At 36.6% G+C, this 17,791-nt stretch overlaps 1 long non-coding RNA gene across 1 annotated transcript; it reads left to right on the top strand.

Annotated features, from left to right (window-relative positions):
- Positions 1-570: 570 nt before the first annotated feature.
- LOC121637442 lies at positions 571-8,836 on the top strand. Its single transcript, XR_006009845.1, has 3 exons — positions 571-653; positions 4,472-4,475; positions 8,826-8,836. It is a non-coding gene; the product is annotated as an uncharacterized LOC121637442 (long non-coding RNA).
- Positions 8,837-17,791: the final 8,955 nt, after the last annotated feature.

Genomic DNA, 17,791 nt, shown 5'->3' with positions numbered 1-17,791 from the left:
TCTTGAAAAAGGTCAAAGATAAAAACAATTATTCTGGGTTAATTTGTTTTACCTTTAATTTAATGTCCATACATCATGTAGAAACTCCCGTAATTTGACGATGTATCTTTCATACCAAACTTAATGTATTGGAAATTTTTTAATTTTTAAATTAAAAGGAGAAAAACAAACAAACAATAACAAAACTCAGTCGTCTTGTCTCCTGTATTAAGAAGTAATAGGAAAATCGAATAAATCATTTAGAATTCCAGCAAAGCATGTTTGTCCAAGGAGGCAAACCACCATATAGATAAGGAATGTAAGGCACCAGGGCATGGTGGGAGGGTTAAGGGTGATGTGAGTGTGTGAAAGGGAGTGTTTGTGGATACGATGCAGGGGAGGCTGTGAGTGAGGGGTTATGGGGTGAATAGATGGACCGTGGTAGTGGCAGGCAGTTGTCTGGGTGAGCATGGTCCTTCTGGGCATGGTGCGGGCCTGCTGCCTTAGGGTGTGGCAGGCTGCCTCTGGGCTCTTGGGGGTCGGGACCCTTCGCTCTGGCTGACCTGGATGGCTGATGCCTGGTGGTGCCAATCTTGGCCCGCTGGGGCTTGGGCCCCGTGACCACAGGGGGCTCCGGCTGGGGCCTTCCTCTGCCCCCCGTCAGGGTGGGTCCGGTGTGGTGTTAATGATGGGATGGCTTGGGTTCGTGCTCCAGGAATTGTTGCTGATTACCTGGGTCTCTGGGCTGCCCTAGTCTGCCCCTGGCCTCCATAGAGGCGTGGTCACATTTGCACGATCACACTCATCTCTGCTCACACCTCATCCCTCATACTCGGCATGCTGACACAATCACTGAGGTGTCCATTGGGTTTAAACTACTATAGCTACTGTTTTTATTATTATTATTTATCATGTGTGTCTTTGGTACTTTGATTGTTGTTGTAATGAATGTTGCTGCTGTCTTGGTCATGTTTTTTATAAACTCTTGATGATTGTCTCTTTGTTTACTTGTAAAAGCTGTAAGAAAATTTCTGTTGTGTTTCAGTACAGGTGTAGCAGTTGGTTGTCTGGTGTTACGTTGAATTGAAGAGTTGTTGCTTCTATCTACTGTATCTTTGTCTCCTCTTCCTTTTTTCTACTTTCTTTTTTACTTCTTTTTTCTGTCCCCTCTGGTTAGGTCCAGCAAGATTGCATAAATTCCAATAATTCAAAATACTAGGATAAAGCAATATATTTAAATAAAGAAAGAAAGAAAAATTTTGATTAGCAAGAGGAGCCTTTTACCCATAGAGCTCCTCTTGGCAGAGCAAATTTGTTCCGTATAACACAGCAGCCAGACCATCATTCTGTTTGCCACAATGCTGGACAGGACAAGTTAAAAAAAAAAAAAAATACATCCACCTTAAATTATTCTGAGATATTTAACCTGTTTTACCTGGTTTATGTTTTCTCTGCTTCCATGTCAATTAAAATACTATCAGTTTTCCCTCTGCTAGTAATAGGGTAATTATAAACCTATGGTTTATTGTGTCACTGTTTATGTTTAAATTCTCAATCAACATTAAAGTTCAATTATAAGTGTATTACTGATAATAATGTACTTCCCCATATAATTCATAAGCTATATATAAATGTGTGTGCAATGTACCATTTTTTTTTTCTCTCTCTTCAGAAACACTTTTGAATATTTCAACAAGCTGCAGCATCATTTCTTCCTGTCCCCTCTTCCGAGGCACAGCTTAGTTATACGGCATCAGGACTAAAGGCTTCACCAATGGACCCTGAAAGGAGCCTCTTTAAGCTTAAGCTGATTTAAACCTACCTGAGAACAAAAACATTTCAGTGGGCTTTCCATCCAAAGCAGCAACCATACCATTCCCTTACAGCTGTCATACGATGTCATTATAAATAACTTTGCATCAAGAAAATCTAGAAGAGTAAGACTGTAAAGTGAGTTTGTTGAGAGGTTCTTAATGCATTTATTACAATCAACATGCCAACACCTTCCCCTGTAGGAATCATTGTCAATGGTCATAAATCAAAAGGTCTCAGACTTTTCTTTTTAATACCTATTTCTTGTTGTTATGTCTGCACTGGTTTCAGTATCATTTTTTTTTTTTTTTTTTTTGCAATACCTTCTTTATTTTGTATTTTTAATTTATATGTATTATTTATATATGTATATGTATTATGTATTTTCACATTCACTGTATTTTGCATGTAACTAGAACAGGGCTACTCTACTCAATTCAGTCCTAATAGGGCAGCAGATTTTCAGTTTGTCACTGCTCCAACACACCTGACTCACACAAAAGAGTCACTGTGCAGAACTTAATAAGCTTTTGTACCCATTTACTTGAGTAAAGTGTGTTGGAGCAGGGAGATATTTAAAACTTGATATTGCAGAACTGCAACCCTCAAAGGACCAAATTGAGTAGCCCTGAATTAGAACACTCTTTGTTTATTCAGTACCTTATTTCTAATTATTTATATTGTATTTTATTATGTCTCTTGTTTCTTCAGTTTTATTTGATGCACTATTATCTACTTGAAAGACATAAAATCTGCATGCAGCCTGTATAAGTGTATAAAAATTGATTGTGAAATTGACTGTGATGCAAGGGGGCACTAGCTAAACTCTTGCTTAAGTACCAAACTGAACAAAGCTGGCACTGCATCCTGACAATGCAGCACATAAAACCACACTACAACAGATAATTTAAAGGCTTAATCAAAACTGCATATTTCACATGCACATAAAAAATACAATAACAAGTCATCACTTAAAAGATGTTCGAGGATAATGATGAACACTTCTAATCCTCTTTAAACTATCCCCACCTCTTTGTCTCAGTGCATGTTTGCATTGTTGTATGTCTGAATATTAGTGATCAGCAGCTAATTTTTCATCAAGTCTTACAATCTGAACATTGAAATGACAAGATGCACATGTCAGACACACAATCTAATGAACGTTTCCCTTTCTTGAGATCTTTGTTGATGCAGAGGTGTTGAATTACTTCTAGCTTTGTAGTTAGTGTAGTTTGTAGTTAGTTGCATCTTACATGCTCTGTCACAGTAATTCATGTAAATACAATGAAAACATAATGAAATAATATTTCAAATCTTAAGTGTAGCATTAAAAATCTTTTAAAAAATGGTTTCCCCTTTGTTTTTCTTGTTTATTTTAATTCAGTATAAAATATTAGCAATATTTATATATATTAATATAGCAATAATACACTGACATAACCAAAATACTATCAGCAGTAATAAGGAGGCCAAGCAGTTCAGCAGGTCAGTTACCATGACAACTTGATCAGCTTACATTAAAAGGTGTGACTGTGGGTACTGATATGAAAAATGGGATTTTTCCTGTTGCAGAAAGTTTTTGGACTGGTATTATATTATTGTTAGTGTAACTAACACCAATTGCGTATATCAGCATATTGATGTCAACCTCTGACATAACCAAAAAGGTACTCTTTTGTAAAAGATGATGGGCGGCACCACAGATATTTAACACAAACAACAAAAGATTCTGCTCCATGCTCCAGGTACAGCCTCACATGTGTGTCATATGTGGTAAACTGGAAGTAAGACCAGATTATCCAGGTTTTAAATAACTCATTACATTTAGCAATATTTGACATTTAATTGCAACATTCTCCCAAATTTTACAAGATTTTTCATCCAACCATGTTAGATGTTGCCATATTTTCCTACAGTAGAAAAAGCAGGAGGGGGATAATGAAGATGCATGAGAAAAGACATAGTGGGTACGTATGCAGCTTGGCTGGTTGGCCCCCAAATATGCAAAAGCATATGACACAAAGGAAAGGTTTGTCCAGAAAATATGTACAAATCTTGATTTATAGAAATAAAAGTTGTCTGTTTTTGTCAATATTTGGTTCATCCACATTTGTTGCCATGAAAAACTGAAAAAAAAATAACCTACTGTAGGAATTTCATGGAAGGGAAAGCTTTTTTAAAAAACAGTTTTTGCTTATAACAGAAATAGCAACCATTTACTCTTGTATAATTCCTCAAACTCCCTTAAGTGAATAAATGACCAGTAAAGAGAAGGGCATCTGCTTCTGTGAGAATGTCCTCTCAAATTAAATAAAGAACATGACTCTGATTAAGACCCTTTTGAGAGGAACGTTTTTTCTTTACTTTTAGTATCCAGGACATTCCAGGATATTAAAGTAGAGAGTGAGCCCTCTGTTTTCTCCCGGTGCTGACCTTTGCACAAAAGGTCTTGCGGCTTTCAGTGCTGGTCATAAATGGTCGATGTCTCAGGAGCTCAACAATGCATAATGACCCATCATCGTCATAGATGCTTGTTATAGATAAGATGTTCTCAGCTGATTCAAGATTGACGTCAAAACCTGGAAAGATGACCAATGGTGTTTAATCAATGTCAGCTTCTTAAGTCTAGTAATTTGATATAAGCCCGGTTTTGAAGTAATTAGGGGTCTACAAATGTTAGATTTGTATCTGTCCATGGTTTGTTTGTTCACTCTTGTGATACAGAACATCCAAGATATGAGGATCTTTTTTCTATTTGTATTAGACAATGAGGAAATATTTGTGTGAACAACCAACCTAAAAACTCCACCACTCTGCTATCTCTTTCTCAGAGTCTATCACCTTTTCAAACACTAAAGAAGTGTAATTCTTTCAAATGTCTTGTCCTGTAAGGCCGTGTCTGTGTACAGTAGGTCCTTAGGTCTCTTTGTGCCTTTGCTAATTGGTTTTTTAATTGGGCATGAGCATGACTAGAACCTAAAACTTTTCGTGTTGCTGTTTAGTGTCACTTATCAAAAGTTTTCCTCTACTGAAACAAGACAGGTGGGGAAGATATCCACACTGTAGCCAAACTGAGGATTTCCTGAGGCAGCTGTCAGCATAGGCAAAGTTTTCAAACTGATGTTTTTATGACCCAGCATAATCTCCATAACTATTTTCAGATATCAAGCTCAAACCCTCACTACTCTCAGGCATATACCTTTGAGGAAAGCTCTGTTCTTATCTCCACAGTCCTTCAAAACAGGATTCCTGATTACTTTTGGTGGCTCTTAAGTGCATCCAATTAGCGGTCAGCCACTGCAGCCATAGTCCTGTTAAAAAAGACTGTACCAAACATCCAGTGCGTCGAGTCTTGAGTAATTGGTGGAAAAATGCCAAATGTGTTGTGTTAATGGTGCTTCATGGAAAACATAAACTGCAGTGGTTTTTAGAATTTATCCAGCTTCTCTTATACAGATTTTTCCATGAAAAACAAAGATTCATGGCTTCATGTTCATTAAAGCAACATAGAAACAACTTCAGTCTTTTTTAGAGCCACCATGTTAAAACATTTATTTAACAGAGAATTATTGTTTGGTACCATGCTGTTATGAGCAGAAAATCATACACAATGGCCTACATCTCCCAACAATATGTCTTTTTCTGTTGACTGAGGTGTCTAAGTGACAAATGAATCAGTTTTTATGCATTGCTTTAAGACTGAAGAACTCATATGGTATTTGTGCTGTGCTGGACATTTGTAATAAAGAAACCTGACAAAGTTTTCAAAATGTATTTTAAACTAGGCTACAGTCATAGACGTTGAAGAGCCTTCTGGTGTAAACATGACATCAAAGATCCTTGACAAAGGTCATGTGTAAATATCCTGGAATACAACCCACAATGGTGTCAACCCATGCAAGCAGAAGTTGGGAATGACTTTGTGAACGTTTCCACATCAGAGTCAACATTACTGTCAAGGGTTTCTTTGAGAGATCTACAAAATCCTCAAGGAGGTAGGAGGGGGTATTGGATGTCACAGTGATGCATGGGGGGTCTCCCTTCACAACATCCCATCCTTTTACAGGGAATTACTTGTCTAAGGTAAAAAATAAGATCATGTTTATGGCTAAAGTACATTTCTGTTTACAGTGCATAGAAGTCATTTTGCTGGGTGACATGTTTATACAGCACACCTCGACTAAACTGTCACTTTCTGGTTGGATTTAGGCAATAACTTCACATGGATAGGTTAAAATTTAAAACTACGTGTAAGAGTTGCTGTTATTCTTCTGACTATGGGAGGACACGTATCCTTCAAGGGCAACTGGCCTTTTGGCCTATATGATCTAGTGCCTCATGGAGATGTATTGGGATACATTAAAGTCTTGCATAATGTATTTTGAGCTACACTAAAGGGAAAAGTGAAAGCGCTGTATGAATCGATGGCACTTCACTTGCATATTCGTTGTATGATTTTGTTGATACTAAGTGGGCTGGTGTACATGCATTCATAATATATTTGGATCAGATGTTTAACGTTCCCTTTCCTAGAGGTTGTTGTTTCCAAATCCTGCATGAAAATGCAGTTGAAACATAGACAATGTCAATTTTCTTCTATTTATTTCCCAATAACACTGAATTAGTGACAGAATGTTCAGAACATGTGCAGCTTTTATAAAATGGCATCAGCATTTCCCTCAGAAAGTGATGGGAAAGAGAATCAGATACTCCCATTAGAATGAGTTGACACGGCATTTCCACTGGTTACAAGGGGAATATCAGCTTGGAAAACCACTTGACACATTTCCTAGAAATCATTCTTTACTGAGCCATTAAGTTGCAGAAAACACAGCAGTATAGTAGAAATCACCACAGCCTCTGTTAAAAAATGACATAACAGAAAACGTCACAGAATTTTACAGAATATGTAATTATGTTTCATAAAATGCAACAAAATATTACATAAATGTCTTTTCTGAAATATCTTTTTGTTTTCTGGAAAGCTGTTGTGTTTTGTTTATTAACATGTTCATTAAATGATTGCATTTGTGAAATATTTAATACAAATTTATTTATTTGATTGGTATTTATTTATCTAATGTCATTGTTATGTACCTCAAAGCCACTAGATTAAAGAGCAGATAATGTAAACAGTAATGCCCTCTAAGCCTAAAACAAATCTTTGCAAGGGGTTTATGAACAGTACATTTATATAGTCCATGAATGTACGGTTCATAAACAGTGATGCACTTAGTCACAGAAAATTCTGTCATACTGTTCCTTGACATCTGTGTGAATACTGAGCAGCAGCCCTACCCTTTGACCCCTTCGCAAGGCATCCCACATGCTGCTGTGACCCTGGTCTCTGGAGTCATGATGATGTCCAGCAGCCTGAGTTCGTAGGTCACAGTGATGACGGCGAGCACCTTGCTGCGAGCCTTCTATCTGACCACCAAAATAAACACAGGAGAGTCTGCTCCAGGCCTCTGACAACGAATCCTGTTCAGCACTGACTGAGTCTCTGAGATTAAACGTGAAGTATGCACAGGATCCTGCCTCCTCTAATCAAAATACACTTGGGGTCAAAGGTTGAACTGGGAGATCAGAGTCAACTTTTATCCCAGTGACATTGTTCCAGAGAATGTGGCTTTACTCTGGTGGAGGGGGAGTCTGACTGTTTTCCTTTGCTGGACTCCTGTTTGAGGAGCTTTTCAGCACCACCTGTTTGTCTTTCTCTTTTCACTGCTTACACACTGACTCAACAAAATGACTGAACACCTATATGAGCTTAAGTGGAGTGCAGGAAAACCCTGTCTTTAATAGCACCGAATAGAGTAAGAGTAAAAGAAAAAAAAAAAAAAGAAAAAAAAAAAAACAGCAATTGATGAGCACATGATCAATAAACAATAAAGTTAAACAACCTTGCAGACGTATTGGAAAACAGGCTATCAAAACTTCTTATTTGTACCCGATTGCCCTGTAAATGAAAATAAATTTCTACATAACAAAAACACAAAGAACACAAAACAATATTTCTCACCCACCATTGCTCCTTACTATTCACAAGCTGTTGTTCAAAGTGAATCTAAAAGATGATAAAGCTATGGTTTCATAGAAATATTTGCAAACACAAATCTTTAGTGTGTGAATGTACAAAGGATCAAAGTGAAGAAATGCAGCTATTTCAAGACAGTGCTAAATAGGTTAGCCTCCTAGTTAGAAAAGTCTCTGCCTAATAGATAATTGTTTGCAATATTTTAGACAGAAACACACCTCAAGTTACGAGTGCAAACTACAAGATTGTCAAAAATATTCAGTATATATGGAGCATGGAGAGTGTAAGGGAATATAACCAATGCACCATTTTAATGTAACCAGGGATTTTAAAAACAAGTGAAGATGTTTGATGTTACAAGTAATATTTTATTAAAACTAATTAGTTGGAAAACTTAATAAAACCAGTCCACATGCATTATGTTTATTTATTTTTTTTATTCATTAATCATTTTCTTGTTTTCATTTTGTCATGTTTAATTTTGGAGCCTCATGGTGAACTGCTGACATTTTAATGACAAGATGTCTACTTTGAGGTGGGAGAATCCCGTTGGTAACTTCATAAACATATTTTGGTGTATTTGTGTGTGAAGAACATTGGTTATGCTGGATGTCAGTGAAAGCCATTTTCCGATCTATTATAATGTGAATATAGAAGAGTCACTCTTTTATGGCAACACTTTTCCTTTTCCTTTTGTGCTGCTTGAGATTGGACAGTTTTAAAACGTTCTTATCTGTCTAGAAAATCCCTTTTTAAAATAACATTAAGAACAACCTCCAGGAAATGAAACAACAAATTGCATCAAAGGAGAGGCAGAGAAACCAGAACGATACCAGCACCAACTACCACTGCAGCATCTGGACATTTACAAAGAGGATGGCAGGGAGGAAGACAACAAATTACTGGACATTTGTGTAATTTATTCAGAAAACAGTGCCTTCTAGATTGCAGCCTGCAACCTATTAGCACAGCATCTCTCAGAAGTGGTTGGACTGAGTGAGGAGCCAGAGAGGCATTTCTGAAGTCTGTTCATGCTAGTGCACATTAGGATCACATGTATGCTTAGCTTGTTTTCAGCTTTCTGTGTAGTAAAAGTTAATACATTTTTAATGGCTCAGTTGTAGCTAACAGTGTAACTAACACTCTACATAGAGTATCTCCAGGGCCCCGCAAACAAAACAAGAGAAGTAATTTTCAGTATCAGTATGATTTCAGGTTATTGCTTAAATAATAAAAGTGATTGAAAGCCCTTATTTTCACCTTTGAAAGATGGCAACCATCTTGGATAAATGAAAATCAAATAAATACACCCACAGTGGATAAGCTGTCCTCACTGTATATTTTGAAACAGTGCTATCATATTATTTGCTGTCATCAGTGCAGTCACCACATCCAACTATCATTATCCTCTCTGGAGCTGTGCGTACGTATTTGTGGCTGTGGTTTTAAAGCCAAAGGAAGACCTCCCTTCGAGCCTTCTGCCCAACACAGCCAATACATTTTCTCTTTGGAAATAAATTATAAGTAGGGTACAAACTAAGTAAGAGAGGTTTCCAAAAATGTCAAGCATCAGCCATTTAAATACCAGAGTGAGTGCTAAATAGTCAAGAATTTGATTTATGACAGCAGTGCTTTTTTTTGTTTGGTTTTTTGTTGTTGTTGTTGTTGTTGTTGTTTTCCTCATACATTCTTAATAAGTTAACTCGCAAACAACTGCTGCTGCCCTTCCTGTTATTGTGAAGATGGCTCAGGTGGAGGTTCAAACCTAGCTCTTTCTTATTTACTCAGATTAATGCCTGACATAAAGATGGGTAAGTATTTTATCACATTTTACTCACTGTTCTTTTTAAGAAAATAATAATATTAAAAAAGAGTTAAACAGTAGTTAAATGCTTACCATCACTGTCTTCTTATTTTCTTTGGCTACAATTCTCACCAGTAAGCCCTTCCAGTGATAGCCCTTTTACAGCTCTGTATGCAGCCTAATAAATTAATCTTTTAAGTAAAAGGAGCATTATAAGGTCACTGTTAAGTGTAAAGAGTATTTATTCTTCACCTTAGCCACATGCTGTTTTTCCTCCACCCGGCTTTTCAAATAAAGTTGCAAATGAAAGCAGCAAAAGTAAGGGATGCTACACCGAAAAGCAAAGCATTCAGGGCAAAAAGAAAATTAAGACAGTTGAATGAAACTTCTCAGCTGAATCAAATGTCTTCCAGAGGTTGTTTTGCTGCAAGATACCTTTAACCCTTCTCCCAAGTAATACACGAACACACATTCTGCTTCCTTTGTGTGCCAGCTGGGTGTGCTCTGAATTTGATAAAGCAGGATAATTCCCTCAACCAATCATATCAATAAGGGAGGATTCCCAAGATCAACACCAGATTCTTGAGATAGTCACATATGGGACACATTTTTCCAAATCCTAATAAACTTTCATCTGTAGATTATGTGCATGTTGTGGGGCCGGATGGGCTGGGCACCATCTCCAGGCCTCCTCCAAGAACTGCAGAGCCCCAAACTCAAGGTGTTTTTAAAGAAGACAGATGGGAAATGAAAGCCCTAAAGTCAACACATTCTGCACTGACATGCACATTCAATATACATCAATGCTTGTGCATAGATGTACACTCTACACACAAGCACATGCCACAACACAGAGGACAGATGCAAAGCAAATGGACAAGAGGGGCATCATTTTCAAAAACTATTTAAAAGCTGAAAAGGCTAATCAAAACTCAATTTGATTCTAAAGAGCCTTAGCAGCACCTGCATGTGTAAAAATTTCAAGAGTTCATATGGCCTGTGTGTGTGGAAGGTAGAGATGTTCACAAGTAACGCTTTGCAAGTCCAAGTCAAGTTGCAAATCACTTTTAGTTGTAATGAGTAATCTGTCATGCAATGGCTGCCATCTGGTCGGCTTGGAACTTTGCATTTAGAATTTAAAATCCTACTCATCCTTTGTCTACCACCAACTCTGATCATTTTTTAAATCGTTTGTTCTTACTTGTATGCACATCTGTGTTTGTATGAGGTCAGTGTTAGTCTGGGGAAATTTAGCAGACAGGCAATCAGACAGGAGATCACAAAGAAAACAAAAAAATGAAAGATTATTCTCAAGTCTCGAAATGCAAGTGAGTCAAGTTTAGTCTTTTGAATGCAAGTCCAAGTCATGTTTGAAGTCACTGTGCTTGTGAGTCCCAGACTCAAGACTACATCTCTGATGGGAAGATGCAAGAAATGCAGAACATGCCCAAAGTTATTTGTCCTTTTGAAACTTTTTATGCCATTCAAAATACAAAAAAATGTCTAATGTTTAACTCACTTACAGTACAGCCACAGATATGTTGAATAAGGGTGCTATTTTGAAATGAATTTATTGAACCATGAAAGCACATTTGGTAATCAGGTTCTGTGCATATGAACCAGAAACACGGGTTTCACGGTAAACCTACCTGTTGTCTTTGAACCTGACATAAGGTGCCAGATGTTTAAAGCTCCCACCACAGGAAGTCCAGATGTTTCATTGGTATTGTTTGTCGCTCTAAAGAGTGCACACAAAATACGTTCACCAACCCAAATAACAGATGCTTGTTCTGTTTTTACCTCCTCAGGCCTTTTCTTTTTCAATTCGGCTCTAATGCAGCCCCTTTTTACGTTTTTTTCCTTCATTTAATTTGATCAGAAAATGTGCTGACGCAGGTCAGTCTCTCATTCATGTGAAACCAATTTAAAGAAGCACATAAAAGTCTGCTGGAGAGCCACAAACAGGCAGATCATCAACTAATCCTCATTCAGGAGAACCTTGAATTGGGCTTAGATGTGTGAACTTACTGGTTTGTTTTTACCATTGTTGATGGCATCAACACAGAGAGGGTAATTCACACTTTTAATAACCTCAGCAGTAAAATTGATAAACAACATACACAGCATGACTTGCACATAAACAAAGCAGCAGCATTGTTAGTGTCTTATGTAGGATGGACTAAAAGATCATTTCAAGAAAATTATAGGCCTGAATCATACACATTAGCAGTTTAAAACACACCAGTATGAGGATTACTAAATTGAAACATGCTTCATTACACACGTATTTTGCCCAAGAATTTGCTTTATTCTAAACCAGCACTTGTAATATTTTAAACATGAAACATATGGAGGCTGGAAGGATGGCATTTCAGTAACGTGTCAAATATTTCTCAGTGTGAATCCACTGTTGTCAGCATTAATTCAATTAGATGAAAAGAAGGGGGAAAATAATATAGCTTCAGTTTTTCAATTTCTTTTCCCACACTTCAGTAATGTACTTGTTAAGGTTTAGGAAAATATCAGAATTTAGTATGAGATCAATTTCTTTAAACCCTATATTCCTAAACAATTCCAATGGACTGGTGACCTTTTCAGAGTGTACCCTGCTTCTCGCCTAGTCACTGCTAGGATAGGATAGGACCCACCAACAAACTCTGTCAAATAATCTGATCAGTTTTTATCTCTCACGAATAAATCAAATGTGTGTAACATGTTGGCATGTAGACGAACTAAAAAAAATGCAGAATTCAAATTTTGTGTTAGTACAGAAGATTTGCTTCTACTGTAGCATGTAATGAGGTAATGCTCATGTAGTTTTAATCTATATGAACAGCTTCCAAGGTCTCCAGTATGATGAGTCCTCCAGGTGGTGGCAATAACAGGAAAAAAGTTAATTTTTAATTCATGTAGTTAATAGTAAGTGTTGCGTTCTATCATCCTTTTCCAGGTAATACAAGTCTACTCACGTTATATTATATTACACAATGTTCTTTTCCTAATGCTAAGCAAGTGTTTTTGATATTCACCTTAACATGGCAAAGACTAAAATCAAAAGTAAAATTAACATTTTTAAACCTTACCAAACACTGACTAAAATTAAAAGAGACAAAAATAATGAAAAAAAAAAAGTAAGAAAAATAAGAGCCACATATCCAGTGCAAAGAAATCATAAGGTTCTTTGGGTTTAAAGTTCTAAATAACTTCACATCTCATGCCTTTACATTTTTAACTGATTTGTCTTCCATTTTTATACTTCCTGAGTCGAGAGAGTAAAATCTGTCTGTCCAGCATAAGTATTTGTTTGTCCACCATGACAGATCTTGTAATTTTCTTTTTATTGGTGTATTTCTATGGTGCCAACATGTGATTTTAACATATTACACGCCATCACCTCATAACTCTTTGTTACAGGACTTTCTTCTGGTGGAATTTACCTAAAAAAATCATATGCTTAGTGTGTTCTCTAAAATGCATCAATATGTGATTCAGATGACTCATTTACAAAACCAAATCAAGCCATTGGCTCAGCAGACTACTGAGACTACAACAGAATACTTTTTCTTTATGGATAAAACACATGTACTCTAGAAGCCAGAACACAATACATTTACTGCAAAGTATAAGATGAAAGCCACTGTAACAAAAAAGAAAAAATCTATTGAAAAAGAAAAATACACTTAAAAAAAACTAAAGCTGCTAGGTCAAGTGGTAGTCAAGGACTTATACATGCCACTGATGCAGTTTTGTCCCAGTAAGACACAAGACTAAGCTTTCATTCAGGCAGATGCACTGCAGTTATTTGCATGTCACAAATATTAACCACTGGAGCAGAGCTTAGCCTAACTTTACTGCAAAACACAGAGAATGTGGAGAAGACTATTTACAGATGTGGGCTGTACAGCTCATCATTATACCAGGTAGTGGCTTGAAATATTTTCAGCCCTGATTTGGACACAGCAATATTGTTCCAAGCATGTTTTTAAAAGTCAACTGCAGTATGCAACGTGTTGAAAATGGCACAGATTGAGCTGCTTCAGTTTCAGAAATGCTCAGTAAACCTTTGTTCTGCTCACACACAATGTTTTCATCCCCAGTACGTTGAGAAAGTCTGTGTTTTCATTCTCTGAGGTGCGTAAACAGCCTTGTTGAAGATGGAATGTCTCTTTTATGTGAAATTAAATAAGATCAGCTTGTGGGCCTCTCTCCTTCCTGTTACGCTTTCCGTTTTATGTTCATTTCCATTCCCAAACAAAGCTGCCTCTCCACGGTGTATTAATGCCCATCAAAGGCCTCAATCAAGTTGCTTTGCCACAGGCTAAAGTCAAACCGGAGAGGCTAAAGTTTAATGCTGTCAGTGCAGCGAGGATGTGGGCTCATGTCTCTTCCATGCCCTTGTGTTTTTTTTAAACCCCTACATTCACAAATATCTCATAAGTCTGGTTGGTAGAACAAGACGTTTAAAAACAGCACACACTAGGGCCATTGCTGGTTCAGTGACTATGACAACAGTCTTGCTTATTGTGCTTTTATGTACGTTACTGAAAGAGAGGAAAATGTATCAAATAAAACATAATTACACAGGCCTTCCTAAAAAATTAGTCATGGCTGTGAATCAGTAGAGTCATAGTTAGATGTATCCGGAGATAATAAATATTTAAGGAGAAGTTGCAGACTGTCTGCTGACATTTTCTCTTCCTGAGGAGAATATTGTGCTTTGTATGAGACTTAATTAAACTTCCTTTCATTTGTTAGCCTCATTGATTGTGTTCTCTGAGCAGAGTTTTGGTGTGTGGAATAAAGAGTATCTGTTGACTTTCCAGTAAACTAATTAAAATTGAAGAAGCCTCTCAGCTGAGAATTCAAGCATTTTCAAAAATCATACAATTTACAGAAAAATGATTGACTAAAGATAGTTCTCTTCTTTAATATTTGTCTTTCTTTATCCTTCTTTTTAAAAACCAGCAAATGAAAAGGACAACTTTAAAGATACAGAGTTTAAATTAATAAACTTCACCATCAGTGGTGACCTCTTTCTAAAGGAATTTGTCTAAATTTTGAACATTTCCAAAACATGCACAGTGTGTGTTTCTAGTGGTAAAATATGATGTCAGAACTTTATTTTCCTCTGTGTTATAGCCTGCATGGATGCTTCAATAGTGTGAGAGTGAATGTGTGTTTTACTGCTCCATTATTCCCTGCAGGTGGACCTATTGTCAGGAGAGAAGCTTTCGCTCATTGCGCCAGAAAACTGACACATAAATAATTTTTTTGTACTGAGGAGCTCAAGATCTTCACACTTGGACCATCTCAGGTAGTAAAAAAAATAAATAAAGAGACACTGTGCATGCTTCTTAAAATAGAGCTTGCAAAACTGAGGACTCTTCTTCCTGTTCAATAAAAGATCAAACTATGTTTGTGCCTAAATCATGAACAAAACTCAAAACATACCAGGAAAAATGTAAAGCACACAATTTTCTGTCTTTATTTTCAGAGCTTGCAGACATCCTGGAGCTACAATATAGATAAACAAATACGAAGACAGCTTCTTAAATCTGTACTTACTTAGTTTTTGCCATAAGCAAATGACAAACACATCCTAGAACCACATAAAAAAGAAACACTGCAATCTTAAAGGTTTTTTCTTTTCTTTTCCTTGTTATTTTTTTATTTTTATTTGCTACCAACAGTAAATATCAACTTTCATTTTTAAGAATAGCACAGACAGAAAGTGTTCCAGCAGGTTGAAAGTGATCATTAAGTTTGGATCACTGCAATAAATTAAGTTGCTGACATATGGGGAGAGACAGTTCAAAGTAATTAGATGTTTGTTTGAGTGTGAGAGATGAAACATAAACTGCTGTAAAGTAAACCCCCTCCTCCTTTCCGCACTGAGGGACAGTCAGTTACAACAATACCCAGGTTTTCAGAGCACATCACAAGTACCATCAACTAACTGCAGCAGATTTTTACTCTTCTTTCACTCATTCACTTTCTTCCTTTTGTTTCTCCCACACATGGGAATGTATGTGTGCATATGTCCACCATGTGTGAATACGTTTGTGTTTTACTGCAATGTGCTGGCAAATGGATTCTCACTGTGATGCTATCATTGTTTTCCTGTTGCTCGTGTGCTCTCTTGAGTAGGTCAGGTCTTTCTCAGTTTCCACTAAAAGATTCAGTGCTCATTCCAACAGAAGAACAAACACATGTAGCAGCAGAGGGGTCACAGTTTGTCTCTGATTTGGTTCCATTAAAATAAAAAAAACAAATAAATAAAATAATAATAATAACATTAATAATATTAATAATAACAGAATGTTTGAATAGTTTGACTTTCTGAAAACCCATTCAGAAAACTCTAAACCTTAATAAACATTAAAAACATTTATTTATATTTTTTTTATATTTCAAACAGAATATATGTATATGGGGTCACTTTGCCATGGGATTCAATAGGGAAGTGACCCCAAACTTTTGAACTGTAGTGTATACATATATATATATATATATATATATATACTTATATACTTATATACCTATATATATATACTATATGCACTTATTTGTATTATTTTATTTGTTTCATTGACTAATTTTGTTTGCCCAAATATAAATTGGAGCAAAATGTGTAGAATTACTTATGATTAATGGTCTAAATGCCAAGTTATTGGACTTATAACTGTGATATAGGAACAGATTTGGTAACAAGCATAATTTTGAAGAACAGCCTAGTTACCATGAAGCTGACAAAACCTTGAAAGACAAGTGAAAGTGAATGAGTTTTCTTGTATGATTAATCTTCTCTGCCAGCCTCAGCAGTGGCAGTGTTTAATCAGATTAAATTATATTTTCAAAAAGGGCTCATCATCATGTTTTGACGCAGGGATTTAGGTTTATGCCTTATGTGGAGGTATCAAAAAGAGCTGAGATTTTCGTCCATTTACAATATTAAAACCTGAAATATATTATTCCACAAGAAAGATAACAGAAAATATTGTAGTATAGTATGGACACACAGCACTTCTAATAGAATTTTGCTACAATTTATTATCAATTAATTTAATCTATCGCGCATTGATCTCTGTCATATTTTTAACTTTTTCACAATTCTACCATGTGTGTGTTTTGAGCAACCATTAGGTGAATGTAAGCAGCATTTCTAAATGATTAATAATTATGTTAAGATGGCAGATGGCTGTTTGTCCAGGCTGTAAAATCCTATTTATTATCTGATATGTCATAGATTATCCGCGCATTTGGAAGCTGGACGCCTTATTCAGCCAGAACCAGCCGTGTGTATTTTTCTGACTAAATTAAAATTTATGACAATGGAACGATAAAACAAGTGGGGAAATTACAATGTTTCATGTGGGCTTATTTAAATTAGAGTTTTTTTTTCTTTTATGTTTGTTATTTTTTTTAAAAATTGCATGTTGTTGGAAATGTTTTGAATTTTAAAATCACAGATTCTTAGGTTAAAAATCTTTTATGTAATTAAGATGCAAGTGACCCCAGAAGTAGTTTTTAATTCACAATTAATTCATGAAAAGACTTTCAGATTTTCAAACATAAAGTTTCATTCAGAAACCACACATGGATGGAAACACAGTCGGCTGAATATGGCTAATTTGCCCTTGATGAACCATTGCGAATGAAGCGTAAAATGTGTGCCTTCTCCGCCCCATGCCGTCACTCATAGGTTTTATCCATATCCAAATTGCATTTGTGTCATGTGTTGAGCCCCCTTCCCGCCCCTGTTTCCATTTTTCTTCCTTCTTTTTAGTAAATAAGCGACCTAACTTGTTCATGTCAGCAGCATAATCACTTGGGAGAGGTCCTGAAACCAGGAGATCTGGGTCCCATCCTCCTGAGGAAAGACGGGTTTGTGTAACTCTCCTCAAACCTGAGGGGGAGTTTGGAGTGTTTGGTCAACGGCAGTGGTTCCTGGAAAAGATCTGAATCGTTTCATAACGAAACCCAGCTGCAGTCTGGTGTGGGCTTCAGTCTCTGCGTGCATGTGTGCATGCGTGTGTATTTTATCTGAATGAGGTAGAGGGAGAGGAAGGGGTTTCTGCGCTTCCTTTTCCAAAAGAGAGACAGAGAGGGAGGGAGAAAAAAAAAGTTTGGTCTTGTTCGCCCGTTTACTTTTTTTAGGC

This window comes from Melanotaenia boesemani, chromosome 1, assembly GCF_017639745.1.
Source record: "Melanotaenia boesemani isolate fMelBoe1 chromosome 1, fMelBoe1.pri, whole genome shotgun sequence".
Taxonomy (NCBI): domain Eukaryota; kingdom Metazoa; phylum Chordata; class Actinopteri; order Atheriniformes; family Melanotaeniidae; genus Melanotaenia; species Melanotaenia boesemani.
Note: the sequence above shows the minus strand (reverse complement) of the source record. Positions and strands in the feature narration are given on the sequence as shown.